This window comes from Lagenorhynchus albirostris, chromosome 13 (assembly GCF_949774975.1).
Source record: "Lagenorhynchus albirostris chromosome 13, mLagAlb1.1, whole genome shotgun sequence".
Taxonomy (NCBI): Eukaryota; Metazoa; Chordata; class Mammalia; order Artiodactyla; family Delphinidae; genus Lagenorhynchus; species Lagenorhynchus albirostris.
The window spans coordinates 60,193,466-60,219,776 of NC_083107.1; the positions used below are offsets into that span (position 1 = coordinate 60,193,466).

General features: G+C 37.4%; 1 protein-coding gene across 3 annotated transcripts in view; it reads left to right on the forward strand.

Moving 5' to 3' along the window:
- Nucleotides 1-26,311, forward strand: part of STRN (striatin) — a 111,650-nt gene that overhangs the window by 11,378 nt on the left and 73,961 nt on the right. The window lies entirely within an intron of this gene.

Sequence of the window (26,311 nt, forward strand, 5' to 3'; positions counted from 1 at the left end):
TTGTTTATACCTCCTAAATGAGAAAGTTAAGCAGTGAGCTAAGGAGCCTAAATGATAGGCACAACTAAAACCTGCTCCTGAGGAATGTGGATTCCTATCAAGCTAAAAGGAGGGAATAGGAGGAGCCTGGGGATCTGGGTCAGCATACTTACTGAACTTGAAAAAGCAGTCAGTCAGGGAAGATGGTGCCCTGGTCACACTAATAGAACCCATACTCTATCTGTTGTTTTCTCTCTTTTGTTTCTTCTTTACCCTCCAAAAATAATAATAGTTTTATTTACTCAGCACTTGCCATGTCCCAGGTACGGTGCTAAACACTTTACATGTATAATCTTTTTTTTTAATTAATTAATTAATTAATTTATGACTGCACTGGGTCTTTGTTGCGGTGCACGGGCTTTCTCTAGGTGAGGTGAGCGGGGGCTACTCTTCTTTGTGGTGCCCGGGCTTCTCACTGCGGTGGCTTCTCTCGTTGTGGAGCACGGGCTCTAGACACGTGGACTTCAGTAGTTGTGGTGTGTGGGCTCAGTAGTTGTGGCACGTGGGCTCAGCAGTTGTGGCTTACGGGCTCTAGAGCGCAGGCTCAGTAGTTGTGGCGCACAGACTTAGTTGCTCCACAGCATGTGGGATCTTCCTGGATCAGGGGTCGAACCCGTGTCCCCTGCATTGGCAGGCGGATTCTTAACCACTGCGCCACCAGGAAAGTCCCTATAATCTTTTTTAATCATAATTTAAAAAATCATAATTAAAGGTATTCATAATTATTCCCTAATTCATAGATGAGAAGAGAGGTTAAATAATTTGCCATGAGAAAAGTTTGAGTGATGGGCCTGGGCATAGTAAGTAGAAGGAAATATTTTGACATTTTTCTTGTTCTCTCATGCTTCTGAGTCAACGTACAGGCCTGGATATTTTCCTCTCCCTTGTCTGGTGAATTTCTAATCATCTTCCAACATTCATTTTACTTTCTTTGGGAAACCTCTCTGATCTCCAGACACAGTGAAGCTTCATGCTCCCCTAACAGTTTTGTATATATAAGAAAGAAGCTTTGTTATCCAATGCCGTCCAGACTGTTTGGTCAGTAAACCCGAAAAGATGGTTAAAATGACACTTGAAATAATTTAAGTTAAAAATATATAAACGTACGGTCATTTGCCAGCGTAAGACCAGGCCCACTGACCCTTCACTGTTGTTTTTTAGAATGCTGATCGGAGTTCTGTGTTGTCATTTTTTTTTTTTTTTGCTGTACACGGGCCTCTCACTGTTGTGGCCTCTCCCATTGCAGAGCACAGGCTCCGGAAGCGCAGGCTCAGCGGCCATGGCTCACGGGCCTAGCCGCTCTGCGGCATGTGGGATCTTCCCGGACCGGGGCACAAACCCGTGTCCCCTGCATCGGCAGGCGGACTCTCAACCACTGCGCCACCAGGGAAGCCCGTGTTGTCATTCTTGAATAAGCTACAATTATAATGTATTGTTAATGATTTCTGGTTTTGGTTTTCCTTGAGTAAAGCACAGTGAGTGTAAAACCGTAGATTTTTAATGACCTTTCTCCAGTCTTTTACAGTTGTTTCCCCCACATCTAATTTGACAGCAATATTTTTTAGGGTGTCTCCTTTACTGTCTTTCTTTCTGAATCATTCAACAGTCCTTGTCTTCATACCCATATTTTGCTGGTTTATTTAATATTTAATTGAATTATCTAATCAAAGTAACAAGTGCAGCTGCCGTAAACAAGTTTGGGAGGAAATCTAGTTGACTCTTGGTCAACCAGTGTGTATGAGTAAACTACAGAGAATACTATACTCTAGCTTTGAATGTTTAATATACCTTGGGCTTTGGGCAGTGTTTTACAAAGGGGCTAGAGAATACTGGTTAATCCGTAGGGTTGGTTAAGAGAGGATTCGTGGTGAGAACTTCTACTGTATCTTGATTATACCACCTATCTCATACTTTGCATATTTGTTTCCTCACTAGATTGTGAGTCACCTTAAGGGTGTTCTTATTTCCCTAAGGTTCAGCCGAATAACTTGCTTATAGCAGTTGCTTAATATATGGTTCTTGAATGAATCATGTATTAGGTTACATTGTTACATGAATATGTATTAAATATGTGTCTCTGTATGTATACCTTGTCTCCCAGCTAAATTGTGTCCTTAAGGGCAAGTCTTGTGTCCTACACTTCTTTGATATTTACAGTGTTTGTCATTGTAATGTACAATGGTTGTCCCTTGGTGTCTGCAAAGCGTTGGTTCCAGGACCCCACCCCCATGGATACCAAAATCCACAGGTGCTCAAGTCCCTCATATAAAGTGGTATAGTACTGTAAGCCCTCCATATCCACTGGTTCTGCATCTTTATGTTGGTATACAGAGGAACAGTGTATCTGTCTCTTGCTGCTAGCTATGACTTCCACTGGAAGGAGCCTTTTAGAGCGAGTTGTGTCTGAAATCTGCTGTTTAGAGCATTGCCTGAGCCCTGCCACGTAATTCTGACAGAGCTCATTTTCAGGGATGCTGCTGGCTTCATAATTGCAGCCTGATGTTAGCTGCAGCAAATGGTGCTTCGGTTTTGGTAGTTTTGCCTGTAGGTTTGTTTTCTTTTCCCTTTGTGTGTTAAACACTGACTGCCAGGAAGTGTCTTTGGCATCATGTCCTAATAAGTCTTTACAATCATCAGGATAATGTGACAATATTTTCTTCTTTTCTACAGCCCATACCTTAAAATTTTATGCACAGTTCTTTTTCCTTCTAAGTAGATAACAAATGGAATAGTTCTTCTGTGAAGATAAATCTAATTTTAAATAAAATATCTAGTCATCATTACTTTGTATTCTACTTTTCTTTTTGTAGCTGCATTACCAATATGTTGTGATTTCAAACATTTTTGAACTCTGCTTCTTTAAATAATAAAATAGAAATGCTTCCGTTATCCAGAATTCAGAATGAAAAGTTCTGATTTCCTTATCACTAAGCCTGCATCTTTTCATCAGAAATTAAAGTTTAGTCTTTCAGATCCATGTAGCTAGCCAACTAAGTGAGAATGAGCACAAAAAGACTAAAATATGAAAATACCAAAGTTGCCAAAAGCTCATAGAAAATTTGTTGTGGATTAAAAAAAAAATTATGCTTTTGCTTGCAAGGTTTTTGGTTGGAACTCTAAGCACTTATTGAATACCTGGCATTCCTCCTACACTTTGGAGACACCATGGAAAACAGGCAGATATGGTTCCAGTTCACACGGAGCTTATAATCAAGCAGTGATACTTAACTTCATCCTACCTATGGTAATATCCACTTTGCTTATGCCATTTTAGTTTTTCCTGTTTAAAAACCAACCAACCGGTAGTAACAACAAAAGGAACCCCCTTCTTAGCTCTTATCCATTAGTTCGGTCACCCTATCCCTTATTCTCTTTCATATCTCTGTACAGGCCACGTTTACTCCCTTCAGTTTTATACTAATCTCATCTTTCTCTCAGCTTCTTTGTTCTCTTTCTCTTTTTTGGGTTATTCATTTCTCAGTCTCTTATGATCTTGCTTCCCGTCCTCCAGTCAGATAATTGTTCACCAGATTTTACTCTTTTTTCCAGTAGTTACACTTTTTAAAAAAAATAATTTTATTTTATTATTATTATTATTTTTCATGCCACATGGCTTGTGGGATCTTAGTTCCCTGACCAGGGATTGAACTCACACCCTCGGCAGTAAAAGTGTGGTGTCCTAACCACTGGATCGCCAGGGAATTCCCGTCAGTAGTTACACTTTAAGTCCTCTCACTCCAGTTGATTGCTTTTATTTAGATGCCTCATAAAATTATATCTTTAGTTAGTCCTGGTACTTTCCACAGTTACAATTCTACATGTCTAATTTCTTGCTAAAATCTTCACCTGGGTGATTTATCACTTGAAACTCAATCGTACTTTCTAAAATCCTTCTCCCAAACCAACTTGACCTTCCTCCCCATACCCAGCCTCTCGTTTACCTTGTCTAAAAATCTAGATTCAGCTTTCACTGAACATTGTACTCTCTTGTCTTCACTATCCCAGCCGCACATCTGATTTTATAAACTCTGTGTAGTTTTAAATCCATTTAATTAATTAACTAATTAATTTTAAATTTTATTTATTTATTTTGTGTTTGCGCCACGCAGCACGCAGGATCTTAGTTCCCTGACCAGTGATCGAACCCGTGCCCCTTGCAGTGGAAGCCTGGAATCTAAACCATTGGACTGCCAGGGAAGTCCCTAAATCCATTTTCAATTATTTAATTCCTAATACTGTTGTTACCCCGGTTGAGACCCTCATCACCACATATCTGGGTGACTGCAGCAAGGGACCTTCCTGATTTTTTACCTCTGGTCTCTCCTTTGGCCAAGGCATTCTGCACAATATTGCCTCTCAAGCTTCTAAAAATATTGATTTGTTCAAGACATTCTTTTTTTATTTTTCATTTTTTCCTGTAGAAGATTTCAAATCTCTCCATAATTCGGCTGTTTATATTTCCTACCTATTTGGTCTTTCCAAACCAAAATAATGTAATCTTGCTTTGTGCATAAGCCATGTCTACTTTTTCTTTTTTCTTTTTTTCTTTAAACCATTGCTCAAAAGGGTTTGCATTCTGGAATGTCCTTCCACCACCTCATAGTTTGTATTACTCTTTCAGATTTATGGGTTCTTTATTCAGATTTAGCTTAAGTCCCATTTCCAACATGAAGAGTTTTTAGATACCCTTAGTTTTTAGTGGTTGTTCCTTTTTTAGTACAGTTGATCCTTGAACAACACGACTTTGAACTGTGTAGGTCCACTTATACACAGATTTTTTTCAATAATAAATACTACAGTACTACACCATCCGAGGTTGGCTGAATCCGCTGCTGAGGAACCATGGATATACAGGAACTGCCAGTATGGAGGGCCAACTATAAGCTATACAAGGATTTTCGACTACACGGAGGGGAGATGCCCCTAACCCCCTGTTGTTCAAGGGTCAACTGTACTTGCTGTGTCATTTGGCACTTAGGCTGTGTTACCTTATACTGTTTCCTTTTTAAGAATCTGTTCACTTAATTTAACAGATATTTATTGGGTATCTGCAACATGCAAGTGACTTCTGGAGCTTGGGGATATAGCAGTAAATAGCAGAGACAGTACCTTTCCTCTTGGAGCTTTAGCAACTTCATCTGTGCCCAATTAAAAAAAAATTTTTTTTTCTAGCACCTATCACAAGTACATGTTAATAATGACGATGTTAGAATTGAGTTCAAATTTGCAGGAAGGAGCTCCTGGACTAATAATGCAGAGCCTCCTTTCCTTCCCCTGCTGCCTTACTGCTGACCAAAATACAGATAACTTTAGAGAAGAGGATGATTATTCTGTAGGATGGGGATATCTTTTGGAAGGTGGCTGTTGTCTTGGATTCAATAATAAATTTTTAAAAAATTAGCCAGAGTAATACTGCCTTGGAAAACATTAACTCAATTGTATACCATTAGTCTCCCATGAAAAGGATGCAAATAAGTAGAATGCAAGCAAATAGAAATCTTTTTTAAAAAGAATATTCATCATCTTGGGATCAGTACTTATTCAGTTCTGTTTTTCACACATGTCATCTTTGGTTTCATAGAAGTAAAGAATGTTAAACTTGGGCTTCCCTGGTGGCGCAGTGGTTGGGAGTCCGCCTGCCGATGCAGGGGACACGGGTTCGTGCCCCGGTCTGGGAAGATCCCACATGCCGCGGAGCGGCTGGGCCCCTGAGCCATGGCCGCTGAGCCTGCGCATCCCGAGCCTGTGCTCCACAGTGGGAGAGGCCACAACAGTGAGAGGCCCGCGTACTGGAAAAAAAAAAAAAAGTTAAACTCTTTCATTTTATGGTTGATGGAACTGAGGCTCAGAGCAGTTAAATAACTTTAATAAGTTACACAGATTAGTGAGAGAACCAGGAGTAGGAATTTCACATCACATCAGAGAACACTGAAGTTTTGTACAATACAGTTCAATAATTGATGTATGTAGTATGGCCCTGAGTTATCAGGAAAAATTAAGTTATGTTCACTGTGAAAGCAGGAATTTATTGATCTTTTAGATTCAATATACTTCAAAGCTTAAATGAGTTAATTTATATCAAATATTTTTTATATATGTCTATGAGTCTTCCCTATTTTCCCTACTTTGTGTTCTCTTTTGTTTGCTTTTCAGACTGAGTAAAGATTGTAACTCTTGACATTTTAACCTAATTTTTTATATTAGTTTTTTTGTTGTTGTTTGTTTTTTGGCCACGCCATGCAGCATGTGGGATCTTATTTCCCTGACCAGGGATTGAACCCGTGCCCCCTGCAGTGGAAGCACGGAGTCTTAACCACTGGATCACCAGGGAAGTCCCTTATATTAGTTTTTTTAAAATCAGAAAATTAACGTATTATGATAATTGAAAGTCAGGTAGTTGTTAATAAAAGCTTGTTTTAACAAAACTTGACTTCCCTAGTTAAGGAATCTACTTATATTGATTTTTTTTTAAGCAGTGTTTTTGTAAACTTGCTATAATGTGAAATAGAGAAGAGATTTAGAGCATGAAACACTGACTAGAAGCCACTAATTTTTCTACAAAAAAGAAACAATATGAGTCCTTATTTAGAATTCAGGGTTAAATTTAGATTTTATTTTTAGAAACTGTCTAAATTTTATATTTAGCAGTTTTAAAGAAAACCAGAGCTGGACAGTGGTTAAAATGGTAAAAGCAGATTTTAATCAGGAACCATTGAAGTAGAGAGAAAGAGACCTTAATATGGAACTGGGCTCAATCCCGAGTACAAGGAAAGGTGGGATATGTGGCCAATGAGGAGGGTGTGTGTGTGCATGTGTGTTGCCGGGCAGGGTGGGGCGGTAGGTGGATGGAAATTACTAAGAAGAACATCAGGGATCAGGGGGGTTTCTAACTAAATTGACCTTACAGGATTCTTGCTGAAGGCAGGCCAAGGTGATCAGATATCACCCAGGGGATGGTGGGGATGAGGAATTTGATTGATAATGAGGTTGGTCAGATATTGAAGGTGATGGGTTCTTGCTAAACTGATTTAGTAAGATTCTTTTGTGTTTTTTTAAAAATTTTATTTATTTATTTATTTATGGCTGTGTTGGGTCTTCGTTTCTGTGCGAGGGCTTTCTCTAGTTGCGGCAAGTGGGGGCCACTGTTCATCGCGGTGCACAGGCCTCTCACTGTCACGGCCTCTCTTGTTGCGGAGCACGGGCTCCAGACGCGCAGGCTTGGTAGTTGTGGCTCACTGGCCTAGTTGTTCCGTGGCATGTGGGATCTTCCCAGACTAGGGCTCGAACCCGTGTCCGCTGCATTGGCAGGCAGACTCTCAACCACTGCGCCACCAGGGAAGCCCCGATTTAGTAAGATTCTTGATAAAATTGGGCAACGTAAAGATGGCCATGGAAATCCAAAGATTGGGTCTAATAGAAGAGAGAACTTAGAGGAGCCTGACTAAAGTTTTGTCAAGGAGAGAATCTTTGTCAGAAGAAATGATTTATTTAAAATAAGAAGAGCTAGGGACTTCCCTGGCTGGTGGTGCAGTGGTTAAGAATCCGCCTGCCAATGCAAGGGACACGGGTTTGAGCCCTGGCCCGGGAAGATCCCACGTGCCGCAGAGCATCTAAGCCCGTGAGCCACAACTACTGAGCCTGCGCTCTAGAGCCTGTGAGCCACGACTACTGAAGCCCGCGCACCTAGAGCCCGTGCTCTGCAACAAGAGAAGCCACCACGGTGAGAAGCCTGCACACTTCAATGAAGAGTAGCCCCCACTTGCCACAACTAGAGAAAGCCCGCGCACAGCAACGAAGACCCAACGCAGCCAAAAATAAAATAAATAAGTAAATAAAATTTAAAAAATAAATAAATAGGGCTTCCCTGGTGGCTCAGTGGTTGAGAGTCCGCCTGCTGATGCAGGGGACAGGGGTTCGTGCCCCGGTCCGGAAAGATCCCACATGCCGCAGAGCGGCTGGGCCCGTGAGCCATGGCCGCTGAGCCTGTGCGTCCGGAGCCTGTGCTCCGCAACGGGAGAGGCCACAACAGTGAGAGGCCCGCGTACTGCAAAAATAAAAAATAAATAAATACATAAAATGAGAATAGCTGTATATTCAAAACATAAGAAATATATAGAAAGATAAAAAGTAGATAGTACTCCTTCCTCTCCAATCCTTGTCACAAATCTGTTTAGACATAAATTCTACTAACAATCTAATGTGTGTCCCTCCAGAATTTCATGTATATACACATGTAAACACACACAGTTGGGTTTTTTATTGAACTCGCATTTGCCTTGGCAATAATTGCATCTTTACATTTTAACTTTTTCCAACTAAGATTTCTCTCTTTCCTTAAGCAGAGATATCCTGTACTTAAAATACCTAGGAATAAACTTAAGAATTTATAGGTTTTATTACTTTTGTGAGTAGGATTCTTTTTCCATTACATTTCTAACTGGTTATTTTCAATATGTGGGAAAGCTGTGCTTGTGTGTACAAAGTCATCTAGTTACCTTGCAGAAATACCTTATTCTTTCTAATGTTTGGTTATTTTAGCTAGAAAAGCCAAGTGTAACTATTTCCAATATTTATTCCTCCTTTTCCAGTACTGGTTATCAATCCCAGAACTTTATATTATGATAGTGGTGCTGGAGAGTCTCCTTTTGTTCCTTTAAAAAAAAAACTTAAAAAAAAATTAAATGGAAACTGTGTAACTGTTAAGTGTGGTATTTGTTAGTGGTTTCTAAAAATTACTATCTAGGGCTTCCCTGGTGGCGCAGTGGTTGAGAATCCGCCTGACAATGCGGGGGACGGGGGTTCAAGCCCTGGTCTGGGAAGATCCCACATGCCACAGAGCAGCTAAGTCTGTGCGCCACAGCTACTGAACCTGTGTTCTAGAGCCTGCGAGCCACAACTACTGAGCCCGTGTGCCACAACTACTGAAGCCCGCGTGCCTAGAGCCTGTGCTCGGCAGCAAGAGGAGTCACTGCAATGAGAAGCCCGCGCAGGGCAGCAAAGAGTGGTCCCCGCTCACTGCAATTAGAGAAAGCCCGTGTGCAGCAACAAAGACCCAATGCAGCCAAAAATAAATAAATAAATTTATAAAAAATAAAAATTACTATCTAGCATGTTAAGGAAGTTTCTTCTTCGTTTTCTAGGAGTTGTTAACAGAAATAGATAATAAATGCTGTTAATTGATTTTTTTTTTTTCTTTTGCGGTTCGCGGGCCTCTCACTGTTGTGGCCTCTCCCGTTGCGGAGCACAGGCTCCGGACGCGCAGGCTCAGCAGCCATGGGTCACGGGCCCAGACGCTCCGTGGCATGTGGGAATTTCCCGGACCAGGGCACAAACCCATGTCCCCTGCATCGGCAGGTGGACTCTCAACCACTGCGCCACCAGGGAAGCCCTGTTAATTGATTTTTTGCATCTCCGAAGATAATATGTTATTTTTTCTCACTTATCTTACTAATGGCATAAGCCTGGTTGTGGAGTATTTTTTCTTTTGATATACTGATGTATTTGATTTGTTTATATTTTATTGAGGATTTAGGATTTTTGCCTATGTATTCTTAAAGTCATTATTTTTGGTAATCTTGCTTTGAACTCAGGTGCAGAGGGTTGAGTTCTCATACTTTTCAGTTCATTGCACATTATTATTGGTCTGCACCCAGTCCCTCTCTTCTTTAATTTACTTATCCATTTTTATCTCCATTCCTCTCATATTCTCCTTCCATTGTTTTTATGTATCTTTGTAAAATATTATTGTTTTTCCTGTGCATGTATTTTTTAATTCACAAAAATCAAATTGTATAATTTTCTCTTACTTTTTAAAAAGGTTCATCTGTGATATTTTATGGACATGAAAGCCATTACTTTTAACTGTTTGAGAATTTCTGTGACATATTAATGAGTAATGGAATTACTGGTTTGTTGGGTATATGTAGACTTAATTTAAGTAATTTGCTGATTGGTTTCCAGACTGATTGCCCTTGTCTATGTTTCCACTAGCAGTGCATGATCGCACTTTGCTGTTGACACTTGGCATTATCTAGAGTTCTAATTCTTGCTACTCTGATAAATGTGAAGTTATATCTCCTATTTATATTAATTTGTATTTTTCTGGTTATCACTGAGATTAAGCATCTCTTCCTAAATTTGTTAGCCTTTTGGGTTTCCTCTTCTCTAATTTGCTTGTTTATATCCTTTGTAAGAGCATGGAATGTCTGTCTCTTTATTGAGATCATCTTCTATCTGTAGTCACAAGTAGGATTAGTTTTCTTTTTTCCTATAATTTATTTTTGGTAATTTTTCAGATTAGTGTTACAGTTTTAACAGGAAACAGAATGATAGTTTAACTTATTAAAGCTAAATAAATCTAGTACTTGTAAAGTAGGCTAAGATGAAGTCATTGGATTTGTATTTATATTAGGAACATCATTTAAAATAACAGGCATTGTTTTATGTAATGGATTTAATTTTAAAAAGGCATCTTTTCTGGATCTTATTTTTAAAAATTAATAAAAGGAATATATATACACACACACTCTTGTAGCTACTTTAATTGTTTTGGGAAATGTTATAGTTTTGTGTGTATATGAAAACCAAGATTACCAAATATATTTCTAGTCTGGAAACTCCAGCCTTGTGTTACCTACCACCTACATGGAATGCCCACCTTAACAGTAAAATCAGTAACATACAAACTTATATTTCAGTCTTACCCTCCTTCCTTACAAGCTCTTTTCATTATATCCTTATTGCCTTTGTATATTATTTACATATAAGGCAAAATGTCTTAATTAAAAACTTAACTCTAGCATCTATGTTTTCTTCAGATCTCTGTTAGTGTACACATTTATGTTTTAAATATGATGGGTTTGTACATAGTTATTAACTATTTTGTTTTTGTTTGTGTGACAATGAAATGAGTTATAAAACACTTATTCAGAGCAATATAACATAGGAAGAGCTCAATAAAAGTTCAGTTTATTAATTTTATATATTTTCATATGTGTATAAGTCCTTATACTTATTTTTAGTGATTATGTAACCAAAACAGATGTTATTTTTGCTTATCTTTCTACTTCTGCATACAAGAAAGTTCAGAAGGGACTTCAGCAAACTGTTCACATTGGTTATCTCTAGGTAATGGAATGGGGGTAAAGGAGTGATCTGTTGGTTGTTCCTGTATATCTTTATATAAAGTTTGAAATTTTTTTCCATTTTACAGTATTTTTAATAAGGAAGAATATTTTTAAAAAGCAAACAAGATATAGCTTATCAAACTGATCTCTTTATGAGTTTGGATGGGTTTGTTATAGGACAATGGTCAACATATGGCAAAATGGTCCATATTAATAATTCTCATCAAAGAAATATACATTAAAGCAATGAGGTACCCTTTTCTGTCTATGAATCTTCCTTCCTTCCTTCCTTCCTTCCTTCCTTCCTTCCTTCCTTCCTTCCTTCCTTCCTTCCTTCCTTGCTGCGTTGGGTCTTCATTGCTGTGCACAGGCTTTCTCTAGTTGCGGTGTGTGGGCTTCTCATTGCGGTGGCTTCTCTTGTTGCAGGGCATGAGCTCTAGGCGTGTGGCCTTCAATAGTTGTGGCTCGCAGGCTCTAGAGCGCAGGCTCAGTAGTCGTGCTGCACGGGCCTAGTTGCTCCACAGCGTGTGGGATCTTCCTGCACCAGGGCTCAAACCCATGTCCCCTGCACTGGCAGGCAGATTCCTAACCACTGCGCCACCAGGGAAGTCCCTGTCTATGAATTTTTAAAATCAATGATAACACTCAATGCTAGGAAAGATGTTTTAAACTTTACTGTCATACATTGTTGTTTGTATTGTCAACTGGTTAGTATCTATAAGGAAACAGTTATACTTTGACCTAGTAATTCTATTTGTCGTAGTCTATCCCAGAGAAGTAAACAAAAAATTGCCTTAAAAATGTGTATACATGAAGATCATCATTGGCAATTTATTTTGTAATAGTGAAAAATTATAATATAAATGTTAAGGTGTAGTGAAACTAGTATCATTTAGGAATGCTTTTGGCTGCAGGTAAACTCTGTTAACAGTGACCTAACAACTAAAGATCATGTTTCTCACAAGTCTGGTGGTGGGTAGTCTTTTTGTCTGACATAAGCTGGTACAGTTGCTCAGTGAGGGCATAAACTTTTTCTATTCTCCTCTGCCATCTTTCACCCTCAGTGTGCGGGCTTATTGTCTTTCTTAGTGTTACATTATGATTACAAGATTGCTATAGTTAGAGACATCAAGACCACAGTGAAAAGCAGCAAAAAGGTTTGTTTGTGTTTTTTTGTTTGTTTATTTGTTTTGGAGTGAGTCTCCTTTATCAGTGAATGATAAACTTTCCCCAGAAGTACCTTCTTTCCATCCCCAGCAGACATCTCATTGGTTACTGGGATATGCATGACTATAACAGAATCTAGGAAAGCAGTCATTTGGCTTTCCAGATTCTATAGTGGGAAGTTACAAGCTAGGTAAAAAAGGGATTAGGAATGTGTGTTTTGAATAGCCATTCCACAAGATCTGCTACAATGGTTAAATAAGTTATGGTAAATTTACTTGAAGTTGTATAATAAACCCAATGAAAATGATGGTATAAAGACAGTAATAACACGGAAAGTGTTTTCATGACAAAAAGTAAGCTGTAAAATTTTGTACCATGATTCCATCTACGTAGAGAAATGGATTGAGGGGGAATCAGAAGGAAATAATTCAAATGACATAAATAAAAGCAAAATTAGAGTGTATCTGAATAGCTTTGCACATTACTTTTTTTTTGGACAGTGTGGAGGAAAGGGCTGGTGTTCTTTTGTTTTGTATATCTAAAAGCAAAATTGCCAAATCATAGAGTATGTGGGTGGCTTTGTCAGCTCCCTTTTGCAAAAGAAATTTAACTAATTTGCATTGCCACCATCCATATAAAGATACATCTGTATTTCATCTGCTTGTGAACATTGGGTTTTATCACTTAATTTACCTTTTTAATTTAACAGGTATATATGGGATACATCAGGGATAAAACTTTTTAAAAAATTTATGGGACAAAACTTAAAAAAAAATTCAAACTTATAGGAAAGTTCCACAAAGAGTACACAAAAATCTTCACCCAGCTTTACCAATTGTTAATATTTAAAACTGTGATAATTTGTATTTCTTATTACTATTTAGGCTCTTCAGTTTTCCGTGTAGGGATTTATCATCCGTATAAGTCTCATGGCTCTTCATCAGTCTCATTTATTTTTAAGTAGAATCTGGTTATTGTGTTGATTAATATTGACCTTTTTTTAAAGGTAGATTTTTTAAAGTTATTTCTTTCATTTATATTTTCTATTACCTTTCCTTTGTAGCATATCTTATCACACATATCATATCATTATGCAAAATGTCTTGCAGTTGAATAGTTTACTACATGTATCTTAACTCTGACTATAATCATTTCTTCAGAAGTTATAAAGGCTTATGCTATATTTATAAGAATATAAAAAGCTACTCCTTAAAAAAAACAGTATTTTATGTAGATTATAAGCTCTGTGAAGAAATGGACTATGTCTGTGGTGGACTTTGTCCACCCCAGCACAGTTTCGTTACATGGTAAGCATGGAATAAATGGGTGGGTGGATTTTATTTATTTTATTTATTTATTTATTTACTTATTTATTTAATTTATTTATTTATTTACTTACTTACTTACTTATTGGCTGCGTTGGATCTTCGTTGCTGTGCGTGGGCTTTCTCTAGTTGCGGCGAGCAGGGGCTACTCTTCGTTGTGGTGCAAGGGCTTCTCATTGCGGTGGCTTCTCTTGTTGCAGAGCATGGGCTCTGGGTGCACAGGCTTCAGTAATTGTGGCACGTGGGCTTCTGTAGTTGTGGCTCGTGGGCTCTAGAGTGCAGACTCAGTAGTTGTGGTGCACGGGCTTAGTTGCTCCGCGGCACATGGGATATTCCCGGACCAGGGCTTGAACCCCTGTCCCCTGCAGTGGCAGGCGGATTCTTAACCACTGTGCCACCAGGGAAGCCCCTGTGTTCCTTTTAATCCTCATGTTTTTGTCTCTATATCTTATTGGATGGAGCCTTTTCTCAAATGTCAAGGTGGACCATTTTTAAGAGTGTGGCACTCATAAACTGGTGGGACGTCCTCTATCTCTAGACTAGCTGTTTGACATGGAGCCTTCACTACAGGATGATCAGGCCTTCACTGAAGGATGATCTGATTTAGGTGAAATGGTTTTTTTGTTGAAAGACCCCTGAATGTCATACTTAAATGGCATTTAAGTTTTTTTCTCTGAGTTTATTCAGTTTTCTAGAAAATGGTATTCTAATCATCTGCCTTGGAGAGAGAGCCTAGCTGCAGAGGTAGATGGAACCTGGCTAGAGAAGTAGATTATAGCTCTTACCTTTTAAAGCTTTCACTTAGTCATCCTGTTTTGTTTTGTTCTTTTTGTCACTGCCTCATTCTTGCCCTCTACTATTCCTGGCATTCTGAGTCAAGACCTCTCTGTTTACATTTCTTCAGAGGCTAAATGTCTAGTATCTTGGGGAGGTGGGTTAGAAGTAGTTGTTTTATTTCAGGGAGTAGAGGTGGGTTCCTGTAGGTTTGACTGCACTTCATATACTTTTAACCTTCCCCCCTGTTTTAAGCCCTGTGACACAGCTGCCCCATCTGTGTATCTCATACCTCTTAATTTCTGAGCTTTTCAAGGTGCTTTGGGGGAAATCTACTAGCTTCTCATTGGACTCCCTCTGCAGGTACTTAGGTTTCTGAGCTGCTGAGTTAGTACTCTTTCTTCATCTGTTTTCCACATCCTAAATATTTATCATCCCTTGACCCCTGTTGCCTCTGTATGTTCTCTTTGATCTTGTGGGTTTATATCTTTAAAAAAGTTATTTAATGCTCCTTGGCAAGGAGCTATTCTGTCTTGTTATGTTATGTTATGTTATGTTATTTATTTATTTATGGCCGCATTGGGTCTGCTGCTAGAGAAAGCCCGCACACAGCAACGAAGACCCAACACAGCCAAAATAAATAAATAAAATAAATAAATAATTTTTAAATGTGGTCATAGGGTAGTTTAAAAAAAAAGAACCAAATGGAAAGTTTAATTTAAAAAAATACACACAATTTTTAAAAATTTATTTATGTATTTATTTATTTTTGGCTGTGTTGGGTCTTCACTGCTGCACGCAGGCTTTCTCTAGTTGCAGCGAGCAGGGGCTATTTTTTGTTGCAGTGAGCGGGCTTCTCATTGCAGTGGCTTCTCTTCGTTGTGGAGCACGGGCTCTAGGTGCGTGGGCTTCAGTAGTTGTGGCACGTGTGCTCAGTAGTTGTGGCTCATGGCTCTAGAGCACAGGCTCAGTAGTTGTGGTGCACGGGCTTAGTTGCTCCACAACATGTGGGATCTTCCCGGACCAGGGCTCAAACCCATGTCCCTTGCATTGGCAGGCAGATTCTCAACCACTAAGCCACCAGGGAAGCCCCTCTAGGTGATTGTGATGCTGAAGTTTGATGCTGCCAAGTGAAGACACTGTCTTTAGGAGAGAGGGCTAGCTAGAGGCAATGATTGTGTGCCCAGAGAAAAACAACTAGCAGCCTAGATGCAAGAGAATAATGTAATCCAAAGCTTTTCAGAGGAAATAGGTATAGTTTATAGAAGACATTAAGATATAAAGCAGATAACTGAAATTTCACTGTATGCTCTTCCTTAGGTTAAGTAATCTATTTTATTGACTTTTACTTTTCATGGATTTCTCTTGTTATTTGTGAGTTTGTGCTCAATTGACAGAACCTGAAATTAGTTGTTCTCTGGCACTTTATTATAGATTTTTGTATAAGTGAGTGCTCGTTCTCTCCCATAGCAGATGACAGAAAAACAACTGAAAAATATCCAACCCAGACTAATATTTTATGTACTTTTCTTTTTGAATATACTTGTGATTTTGTTTGCTAGTATTTTGTTGACGATTTTTGCATCTATATTCTTCAGTGATATTGGTCTGTAATTTTCTTTTTTTGTAGTATCTTTATCTGGTTTTACTATCAGGGTGATGGTGGCCTCATAGAATGAGTTTGGGAGTCTTCCTTCCTCTGCAGTTATTTGGAAGAGTTTGAGAAGGATGGGTGTTAGCTCTTCTCTAAATGTTTGATAGAATTCACCTGTGAAGCCATCTGGTCCTGGACTTTAGTTTGTTGGAAGGTTTTTAATCACAGTTTCAGTTTCATTATTTGTGATTGTTCTGTTCATATTTTCTGTTTCTTCGTGGTTCCATCTTGGAAGGTTATACCTTTCTAAGAATTTGTCCATTTCTTCCAGGTTGTCCATTTTATTGGCATAGAGTTGCTTGTAGTAGTCTCTTAGGATGCTTTGTATTTCTGCAGTGTCTGTTGTAACTTCTCCTTTTTCATTTCTAATTTTATTGATTTGAGTCCTCTCCCTCTTTTTCTTGATGAGTCTGGCTAAACGTTTATCAATTTTGCTTATCTTTTCAAAGAAACAGCTTTTAGTTTTATTGATCTTTGCTATTGTTTTCTTTGTTTTTATTTCATTTATTTCTGCTCTGATCTTTATGATTTCTTTCCTTCTGCTAACTTTGGGTTTTGTTTGTTCTTCTTTCTCTAGTTCCTTTAGGTGTAATGTTAGATTGTTTATTTGAGATTTTTCTTGTTTCTTGAGGTAGGCTTGTATAGCTATAAACTTCCCTCTTAGAACTGCTTTTGCTGCATCCCGTAGGTTTTGGATTGTCGTGTTTTCATTGTCATTTGTCTCTAGGTATTTTCTGATTTCCTCTTTGATTTTTTCAGTGATCTCTTGGTTATTTAGTAACGTACTTTTTATCCTCCATGTGTTTGTGTTTTTTACGGTTTTTTCCCTGTAATTGATTTCTAATCTCATAGCATTGTGGTCAGAAAAGATGCTGATATGATTTCAATTTTCTTAAATTTACTGAGGCTTGATTTGTGACCCAAGATGTGATCTATCCTAGAGAATGTTCCTTGCGCACTTGAGAAGAAAGTGCAATCTGCTGTTTTTGGATGGAATGTCCTATAAATATCAATTAAATCTATCTGGTCTATTGTGTCATTTAAAGCTTCTCTTTCCTTATTTATTTTCATTTTGGATGATCTGTCCGTTGGTGTAAGTGAGGTGTTAAAGTCCCCCGCTATTATTGTGTTACTGTTGATTTCCTCTTTTATAGCTGTTAGCAGTTGCCTTATGTATTGAGGTGCTCCTATGTTGGGTGCATATATATTTATAATTGTTATATCTTCTTCTTGGATTGATCCCTTGATCATTATGTAATGTCCTTCCTTGTCTCTTGTAACACTTTATTTTAAAGCCTATTTTATCTGATATGAGTATTGCTACTCCAGCTTTCTTTTGATTTCCATTTGCATGGGATATCTTTTTCCATCCCCTCACTTTCAGTCTGTATGTGTCCCTAGGTCTGAAGTGGGTTTCTTGTAGACAGCATATATATGGGTCTTGTTTTTGTGTCCATTCAGCCAGCCTGTGTCTTTTGGTTGGAGCATTTAATCCATTCATATTTAAGGTAATTATCAATATGTATGTTCCTATTACCCTTTTCTTAATTGTTTTGGGTTTGTTTTTGTAGGTCCTTTTCTTCTCTTGTGTTTCCCACTTAGAGAAGTTCCTTTAGCATTTGTTGTAGAGGTGGTTTGGTGGTGCTGAATCCTCTTAGCTTTTGCTTGTCTGTAAAGCTTTTGATTTCTCCATCTAATCTGAATGAGATCCTTGCTGGGTAGAGTAATCTTGGTTGTAGGTTCTTCCCTTTCATCACTTTAAGTATATCATGCCACTCCCTTCTGGCTTGTAGAATTTCTGTTGAGAAATCAGCTGTTAACATTATGGGAGTTCCCTTATATGTTATTTGTCATTTTTCCCTCGCTGTTTTCAGTAATTTTTCTTTGTCTTTAATTTTTGCCAATTTGATTACTATGTGTCTTGGCGTGTTTTTCCTTGCGTTTATCCTGTATGGGTCTCGCTGCGCTTCCTGGATTTGGGGGTCTATTTCCTTTCCCATGTTAGGGAAGTTTTTTGACTCTAATCTCTTCAAATATTTTCTTGAGTCCTTTCTCTCTCTCTTCTCCTTCTGGGACACCTATAATGTGAATGTTGTTGCGTTTAATGTTGTCCTAGAGGTCTCTTAGGCTGTCTTCATTTCTTTTCATTCTTTTTTCTTTATTCTGTTCTGCAGCAGTGAATTCCACCATTCTGTCTTCCAGGTCACTTATCTGTTCTGCCTCAGTTATTCTGCTATTGATTCCTTCTAGTGTGTATTTCATTTCATTTATTGTATTGTTCATCTCTGTTTGTTTGTTCTTTAATTCTTCTAGGTCTTTGTTAAACGTTTCTTGCATCTTCTCGATCTTTGCCTCCATTCTTTTTCCGAGGTCCTGTATCATCTTCACTATCATTATTCTGAATTCTTTTTCTGGAAGATTGCCTATCTCCATTTCATTTAGTTGTTTTTCTGGGGTTTTATCTTGTTCCTTCATCTGGTATATAGCCCTCTGCCTTTTCATCTTGTCTATCTTTCTGTGAATGTCCTTTTCAGTGATTTTCGTTTTAAATTTTAACCCTTTAAGATTTTAGAGTACAAGATAGTTTAAATGGTTTCAAAAAACTAAATGATACATTTAAAATAATTTAATTATTAGATATTCCCATGTTTTCAGGTAAACCTGCTTAGATATAGCAGACTTACATTCCTTATATATATCCTTTTGATAAGTTAGAATTGAAAATAATAAAGGTAAATAAATTTCCTGTTTACCATGTAGGCTTAAATTGTAAAATATCTAGTTACTATTGTTTTCATCTTTTTAAATTTCTAATGGTTAGGAAAGTGGAGGCCTAATTTTAGGTACATAATATAAAAAACTTATGGAATTTTTAACATTTATTTTCCTTGAAGATAATTCCAAACTTTTCTTTTAAAAAATAATGTGCCATCACCATTAGCTTTACTAGTAGAGATAAATGGAAGAATGATGACTTAAAATTTTAAAGAATATTTTATTTGTAATACTTAAAAGCTATTTTCATACCTTGTCTACTTGATCAGATTGAATCTTTAGTTTTTCTCATTTTTTCTTAAGATTTCAGTTGTATGTCTCAATCTCACTTTTGTTCCTGGAACCCTAGAAACTTTAGGAGACTTTAATCTGTGAGAATGTTGAGGTGACAGTGCAGGCTGACACAAATTTTCTAAAAGAAAGTGGTCAGGGCTTCCCTGGTGGCACAGTGGTTGGGAGTCTGCCTGCCGATGCAGGGGACACGGGTTTGTGCCCTGGTCTGGGAGGATCCCGCGTGCTGTGGAGTGGCTGGGCCCATGGGCCATGGCTGCTGAACCTGCGCGTCCGGAGCCTGTGCTCCACAACGGGAGAGGCCACAGCGGTGAGAGCCCGTACCGCAAAAAAAAAAAAAAAAAAAAAAAAGAAAGTGGTCAAATTGTAGCTTCATGGAGAAGTATACCAATAAAAGAAAAAAGTAAATAACTGAATTCATCACTATTCCATATTACTGGTTAATACTGGAGGCTAGGAATATATTGGGTAACTAGAGACCTGTCTGTTTTATTTCAGAAGGAATTTTGTTGTGGTAATGTTCAGGGAGAACTTTTAAGGAGCCTCTTGGGCCATGTATTTTCTGTCATGTCCTTGTTGCTAATACCCCCACTACACTGGGTGTGAGTCTTGAGTTTCTAAGTGGTGATTCATTCATGGTCTTGGACTATCACCTTAGTTCATTTGTGAGAATGCTGTCCCCCTTAGGGATACACCATTTAATCTCTTGGAGCTTCTTTTTTCTCCTTTGTAGAAATAATGAATTTGGATTGAAACATCCAAGACAGGGTCTACAAACTGGTGGCTTATAGTGCCATATGTGGTGAACGAGTTTTGTTTGGCTTTAAGTCTTTAAATTCTTCAGTTAAGAGACTTTTATGTGTAGCAACATACCTGTGGTACAGCACTCAGCAGGTATAAAGGGCTACATGTACATTTAAAGGTAGGTTTAACTCCTGTTCCTCTCCCTCTCAGCCACCCAGTTGCTTTCTTTGGAGACATTCACATTTACTACATACTTCTGAATCATTCCAGAGTTATTACCTATGCACAGAAGCATAATGGTATGTTTACCTTTTTTTTTTTTCAAAAACTAAATGGTTGCAAACTACATGAAATGTCTGTCTGCTTTTTTTCACTTAATCTATCTTAAATATCATTATCAATATATTTAGAGCTATCTCCTTTGTAACAACTGCATAGTATCCCTTTCTATAGATGTATCCCACTTTTCCTTCTATTTTTCTTCTTTTCTTTATTTCTGTTCTTCTTTCTTCCTACCCTTTTATTCTTCCTTTCAGTCTTTTCTTCCCTTCTGTCCACCCCCCTCCCCTGCCTTTGCAATTAAAAAGTCTGATTCAGAAAACAGTATCCTGCCATGTTAGGACAATCTGTACCTGGGACTTAATCTTTATTCTCAAAAGGAAGGATTTATACCAGCTGCTATGTTTTAGACTCAGGTTGTTATTTTTTTTTATTAGATCTTTATTGGAGTATAATTATTTCACAGTACTGTGTTAGTTTCTGTTGTACACCAAAGTGAATCAGCCATATGCATGCATATGTCCCCATATCCCCTCCATCTTGAGCCTCCCTTCCATCCTCCCTATCCCACCTCTCTAGGTCATCACAAAGTACTGAGCTGATCTTCCTGTTCTATGCTGCTGCTTCCCACTAGCTGACTATTTTACATTCGGTAGTGTATATATGTTGATGCTACTCTCACTTTGCCCCAGCTTCCCCCTCCCACCCCCTGTCCTCAAGTCCATTCTCTATGTCTACATCTTTATTCCTGCCCTGCAACTAGGTTGATCAGTACCAGTTTTTTTTTTTTTAGATTCCATATATATGCGTTAGAATATGGTATTTTCAGGTTGTTTTTACAGAAAGAATTAGCTTTCTTCTGTAAGAACATGTGTTTTAAGATGTTTGTTTCTAACTTTCTGAGTAGAGCTTCTGGGGGGAAAAATGTAAGAAATTGACTTCTTCTTCCTCTGTTCTTGTAGGTCTTAGTTAAAGACCTAATTTTTTTCCAATTGTATTTATAATTTATTTAACTAGTTCTCTGTAGGTGGACATTTGGATTATACATATATTCTTGTCTGTATTTTTTCAGTGTATCATTTCACATATGTACAAATATATTTGAAGGATAACAGTCTAGAATTAGAATTGCTGGGTAGAGAGTATATGCATTTACCAAGATTTCCCTGGTGGCACAATGGTTAAGAATCCACCTGCCAATTCAGGGGACACAGGTTTGAGCCCTGGTCTGGGAAGATCCCGCATGCTGCGGAGCAACTAAGCCTGTGCACCACAACTACTGAGCCTGCACTCTGAAGCCTGCGAGCCACAACTGCTGAGCCCACGTGCCACAACTACTGAAGCCCATGCACCTACAGCCTGTGCTCCGCAAGAAGAGAAGCCACTGCAGTAAGAAGCCTGCACACCTCAACGAAGAGTAGTCCCTGCTCACTGCAACTAGAGAAAGCCCACGTGCAGCAGCGAAGACCCAACACAGTCAAAAATAAATAAATAATATAAAAAAAAGAGTATATGCATTTACAAAGTTGATAGATATTGCCAAGTTGTCCACAGTAGTGGTGAAACTGATTAACACAGCCAACATACGAATGCATTTTCCCCAATATATTGTATTATCAAATTACTGAACTTTATTAATCTGATGGAAAGGGGGAAATGTGATTACAATTTTAGTTGGCATTTCTCTTGTGAGATTGAACATCTTTTTAATGTGTTTGAGCCTTTTTATTTCCTTTCAGTCAACATGTTCTTAGTGTTTTTCTCTGTTGAGTTCTCAATCTTTTTCTTATTAATTTGTAGGTGCTTTTTATACATCAAGAAAAGCAAACTTGTGATTTGTGATGTGACTACTTTTCTGATTTTGTTTTGATATTTGTCAAAAAAGAGCTGTCTTATTTCTCATGATAGGTTTTCAGCAAGTTTTAAATTACCATGTATAAATACTTTCTTTTTGAGGTGAAATTTATTAGTCTTTTATGACTTTGGGTTTTGTCTTATTTTCAAAAAGACATTCCTAACCCTGAGATTATTAAAATCAAACTCTACCTTTTTTCTAGTATTTTGGGATTCCTTTAAATTTTTTGATCCTTTTGGCATTTGTTTTGATGTGAGGAATAATTTCTAGATGGCTACCCATCAACATTTACTGAATAATTTACATTTTCCCCAATGATGTGCAGTGTCACCTTTAGTTTATACTAAATTCCTGTATGTATTTGGGTTTGTTTTTGGATTGTCTGTGCTATAGATAGGTCTGTTTGTGCATCAGTACCACTTTTTAGGTGACTATAAATCATAATGTTTTAAAATATTTTAGAGCTTTAAAATAATTTTTTTATTCTTGTTTATTTTTCCATATATACTTTAGACTCATCATGTATGATTTTTTTTATGTATGTTTTTTAAAAACATTGTATTGGTATTTTAATTGGGCTTGCATAATTTTAAAAGAGTAATTTAGGGAGAAATAAAATCATTGTAATGCAGAATCTTCTTGTTTAAGAACATGGTTTTGCTTCTCATTTGTTCAAGTCATTTTTTGTGCTCTTTAGTAGCATTTAAAATATTCTTTGTATAGCTCTTATTTTTTTCTTGTAAGGTTTATTCTAATTATCTTATCATTTTTGTTATTATAAATGGGATTGTTTTCTTTCATTATATCATGTAACTAGTTTTTATATAAGCCATGGGTTTTGATTTATTATTTTTATATGCAGTTACTTTACTAAAATTCCTCTATTTTTGTAATAGTTTATAGTCTATATTTTCTTGGATTGTCCAAATATCCGGTCCTATCATTTGCAAATAATATGATTTTATTTTCTCTTTTCTATTTATAAACTTCTTTCTTTTTTTCTTAATTGAAGTATAGTTGATTTACAGTATTATATTATTTTTAGATGCACAGCCTAGTGATCCAGTATTTTTACAGATTATACTCCATATAAGTTATTACAAGATAATGGCTATAATTCCTTGTGCTATACAATATATTCTTGTTGCTTATCTGTTTTATACATAGTTTGTATCTGTTAATCCCAGTCCCCTAATCTGTCCCTCTCCACTTCCCTCTCCGCTTTGGTAACCGCAAGTTTGTTTTCTACATCTGTGAGTCTGTTTCTGTTTTGCATATATATTCATTTGTATTATTTTTAGATTTCACATATAAGTGATATCATACAGTATTTGTCTTTCTCTGACTTATTTTCCTAAGCATAATATTTTCCAGGTCCATCCATATTGCTGCAAATGGCAGAATGTTGTTCTTTCTTATGGCTGAGTAGTATTCCATTGTATGTGTATATATGGAATACTTCTCTCTCTCTCTCTCTCTCTCTCTCTCTCTCTCTCTCTCTCTCTCTATATATATATATATATATATATATATATATACACCCCACATCTTCTTTATCCATTTATTTGTTGATGGGCAGTTCGGTTCCTTCCACGTCTTGACTGTTGTGAACAGTGTTGCTATGAACATTAGGGTGGCATGCATCTTTTTGAATTAGTGTTTTCATTTTTTCCAAACTTAATTCTTTCTTGACTAATGACATTGGCCACCACCTCCAGAGCAACGTTAAATATTTGTGGTAAGAAGTGGACATCCTTGTTTTGTTCCTATTGTCATTACTACTCGGGTTTCTCTATTACACATGATACTGGCTTTGAATTGAATTGTTTGTATCTTATCTTATTAAGGAAGCTGGAGTAGTGATTTTTTTCAAAAACTAAAATCTTATATTGACAGATAAGTTGCAAGGGCAATACAAAGAATTTTTTTTTTCTGAACCATTTGAGGGCAAGGTGCCAGACAACCTGATGGCCCATTGCCACCCACCAAATACTTTAGTGTTTGTCTCCTATAGACAAGTACTATCCTATGTAACCACATGCAGTCCTCAAAATCAGGAAATTAGCACTGATGTATTACTACCATCTAGTCCTCAGACCCATTCATATTTTGCCATTTGTCCCAATAATATCCTTTTATAGCCAAATCTAGTCCAGAATCATGCATTACATTTGGTTTTCATGTCCTTTTTTTTTTGTATTTTTTTTTGTTTTTGCGGTACGCGGGCCTCTCACTGTTGTAGCCTCTCCCGTTGCGGAACGCAGGCTCAGCGGCCATGGCTCACGGGCCCAGCCGCTCCGCGGCATGTGGGATCTTCCCGGACCGGGGCACGAACCCGCGTCCCCTGCATCGGCAGGCGGACTCTCAACCACTGCACCACCAGGGAAGCCCTTTCATGTCTTTTTAATCTCCTTCAATCTGAAACAGTCTTTCCTTGACTTTTGTGACCTGTTGCTTTTGAAGATGACAAGAAAGTTAATGTAAAATGCCCCATAATTTTAGTTTGCCTGATGTTTCCATATGATTGATTTCACGTTATGCATCTGTGGCAGAAATGTCACAGAGATATCCTTTGATCACCAAGGAATATCACAGATATTTCTATTATTCCTTTCTGTTTGTCTTTTCTAGGCACCTCCATCTTCTTTGTAATTTCTCTCTCCAACAATTCTGGGTCTTTTATTTTTTATTAAATAGTTAAGTAAAAAAAAAAAAAAAAATAGTTAAGTAGTCCAGTGTGTGAATTGATAGGAGGATGGGAAAGCAAGTGTCCTGGAAGTATAAGGAGTAGTTGGTAGGCTGGGGAATGAGTTGCAGTAAAGACTTTTGAGTATTATATGCTGAAGTGTCAGAATCACCCAGGACCGATGATGGTGGCAGAAATAGAAAGCTCGTCAAAGGGTATAGAAAGGAAGAAATTGATAATTTTATTATTACTTTGGTTATATGATTATACTGATTAAATTATTGTTTTTATTAAAGCCATTTTGAAGCCTGTCTTCTAGGCCAAAACATTGTTTGACCAAACAAGGTGGGCTGTTATATCCTTTTGACAGGACATTCATTTTTGTCAGCTTTTAATGCATGTATTATTAATTCTGCTTATATAAAATAATGATCTCATTGTAGAACATACAATTTTAAAAGGTTATATGATCATTAAATACAGATATTGTAGATATTTGATGCCTTTTCCTCTGTGTATACAACTGAACTATCTTTAGCCTGTTTTTAAATATTTCAATAAGATAAAAATAATCCTTCTTATAATTGCAATATAAATTTTAAGAGCTCATTGAAATGAGAACAAAAACATGACAGTACCTACATTCTGAAAGTTATAAGAAGCTCAGTGAGTTGGATTTTGTGTTTATTATGGTACTGAAAAAAAAAGAAATGAGTGTCATTTAAACCAAATAGAAGTAAGTTTAATGGTTCATTCACTAAACCTTCGTTGGATAATCCACAGTTCCTTAGGGATGTGGTAAGATCATCATTAAATGTAAATTTTTGCTTACTTAAATGGAAAGCACTGTGGAAATATAAATAACGTTATCTGAGTCAATATAATAGAAATGAGAGGGGAAAGAATGTGAGAATAGTGAAACTGATAGCTATTTTTGAGGGCCCTTAGTAGATCTCCTCTCACACTCCTAGTGGTGTTTTGGGTTTCTTTAACAAGTTAGTATTTGCAACATAGTTTTAATTCCTTAAGTGGAAAGTATTATTTCAATTCTAAATGTCTTTTTAATTATTATGGAGAGCTGCTCTTTCCTATCCCCTTTGTCTAACTGAAGACTAGAGTTTTACAGTTTGTTTCATGTTAAAATGTAGGTTTTTTCTTTTTTTCTTTTTCTCATGTTTGGGAGGGGCCAGGAACCTATGGAGGGCCATTTTCTCTGATTTTCCTTTTCCCAGCTTTCACTTTCTTTCCCCCTGCATATCAAATCTAAATGGGGATGGGGTGAAAGGTGGGGATTGAGAAAAGACAGCTATTTCTTATTTGAAGGGGAGGTCCAGGATAAAGTCTCTCAAGACAAGGAGTCCATCATAAAATTTAAGTAGATGGTAAAACTCAGAGAACTCTTACTTTACAAGGCTTATTATAAGAACTCATGATTCTACTTTACCCCCTTTCCCGATCTTCACCCTTTAAAAAAAAATTATGTAAGTTTCAGGTGTACAGCACTATAGTTCAACATCTGTATAAACCACAAAATGACCACTGCCACAAGTCCAGTTACCATCCATCACCATACAATTGACGCCTAAGACCCATGTT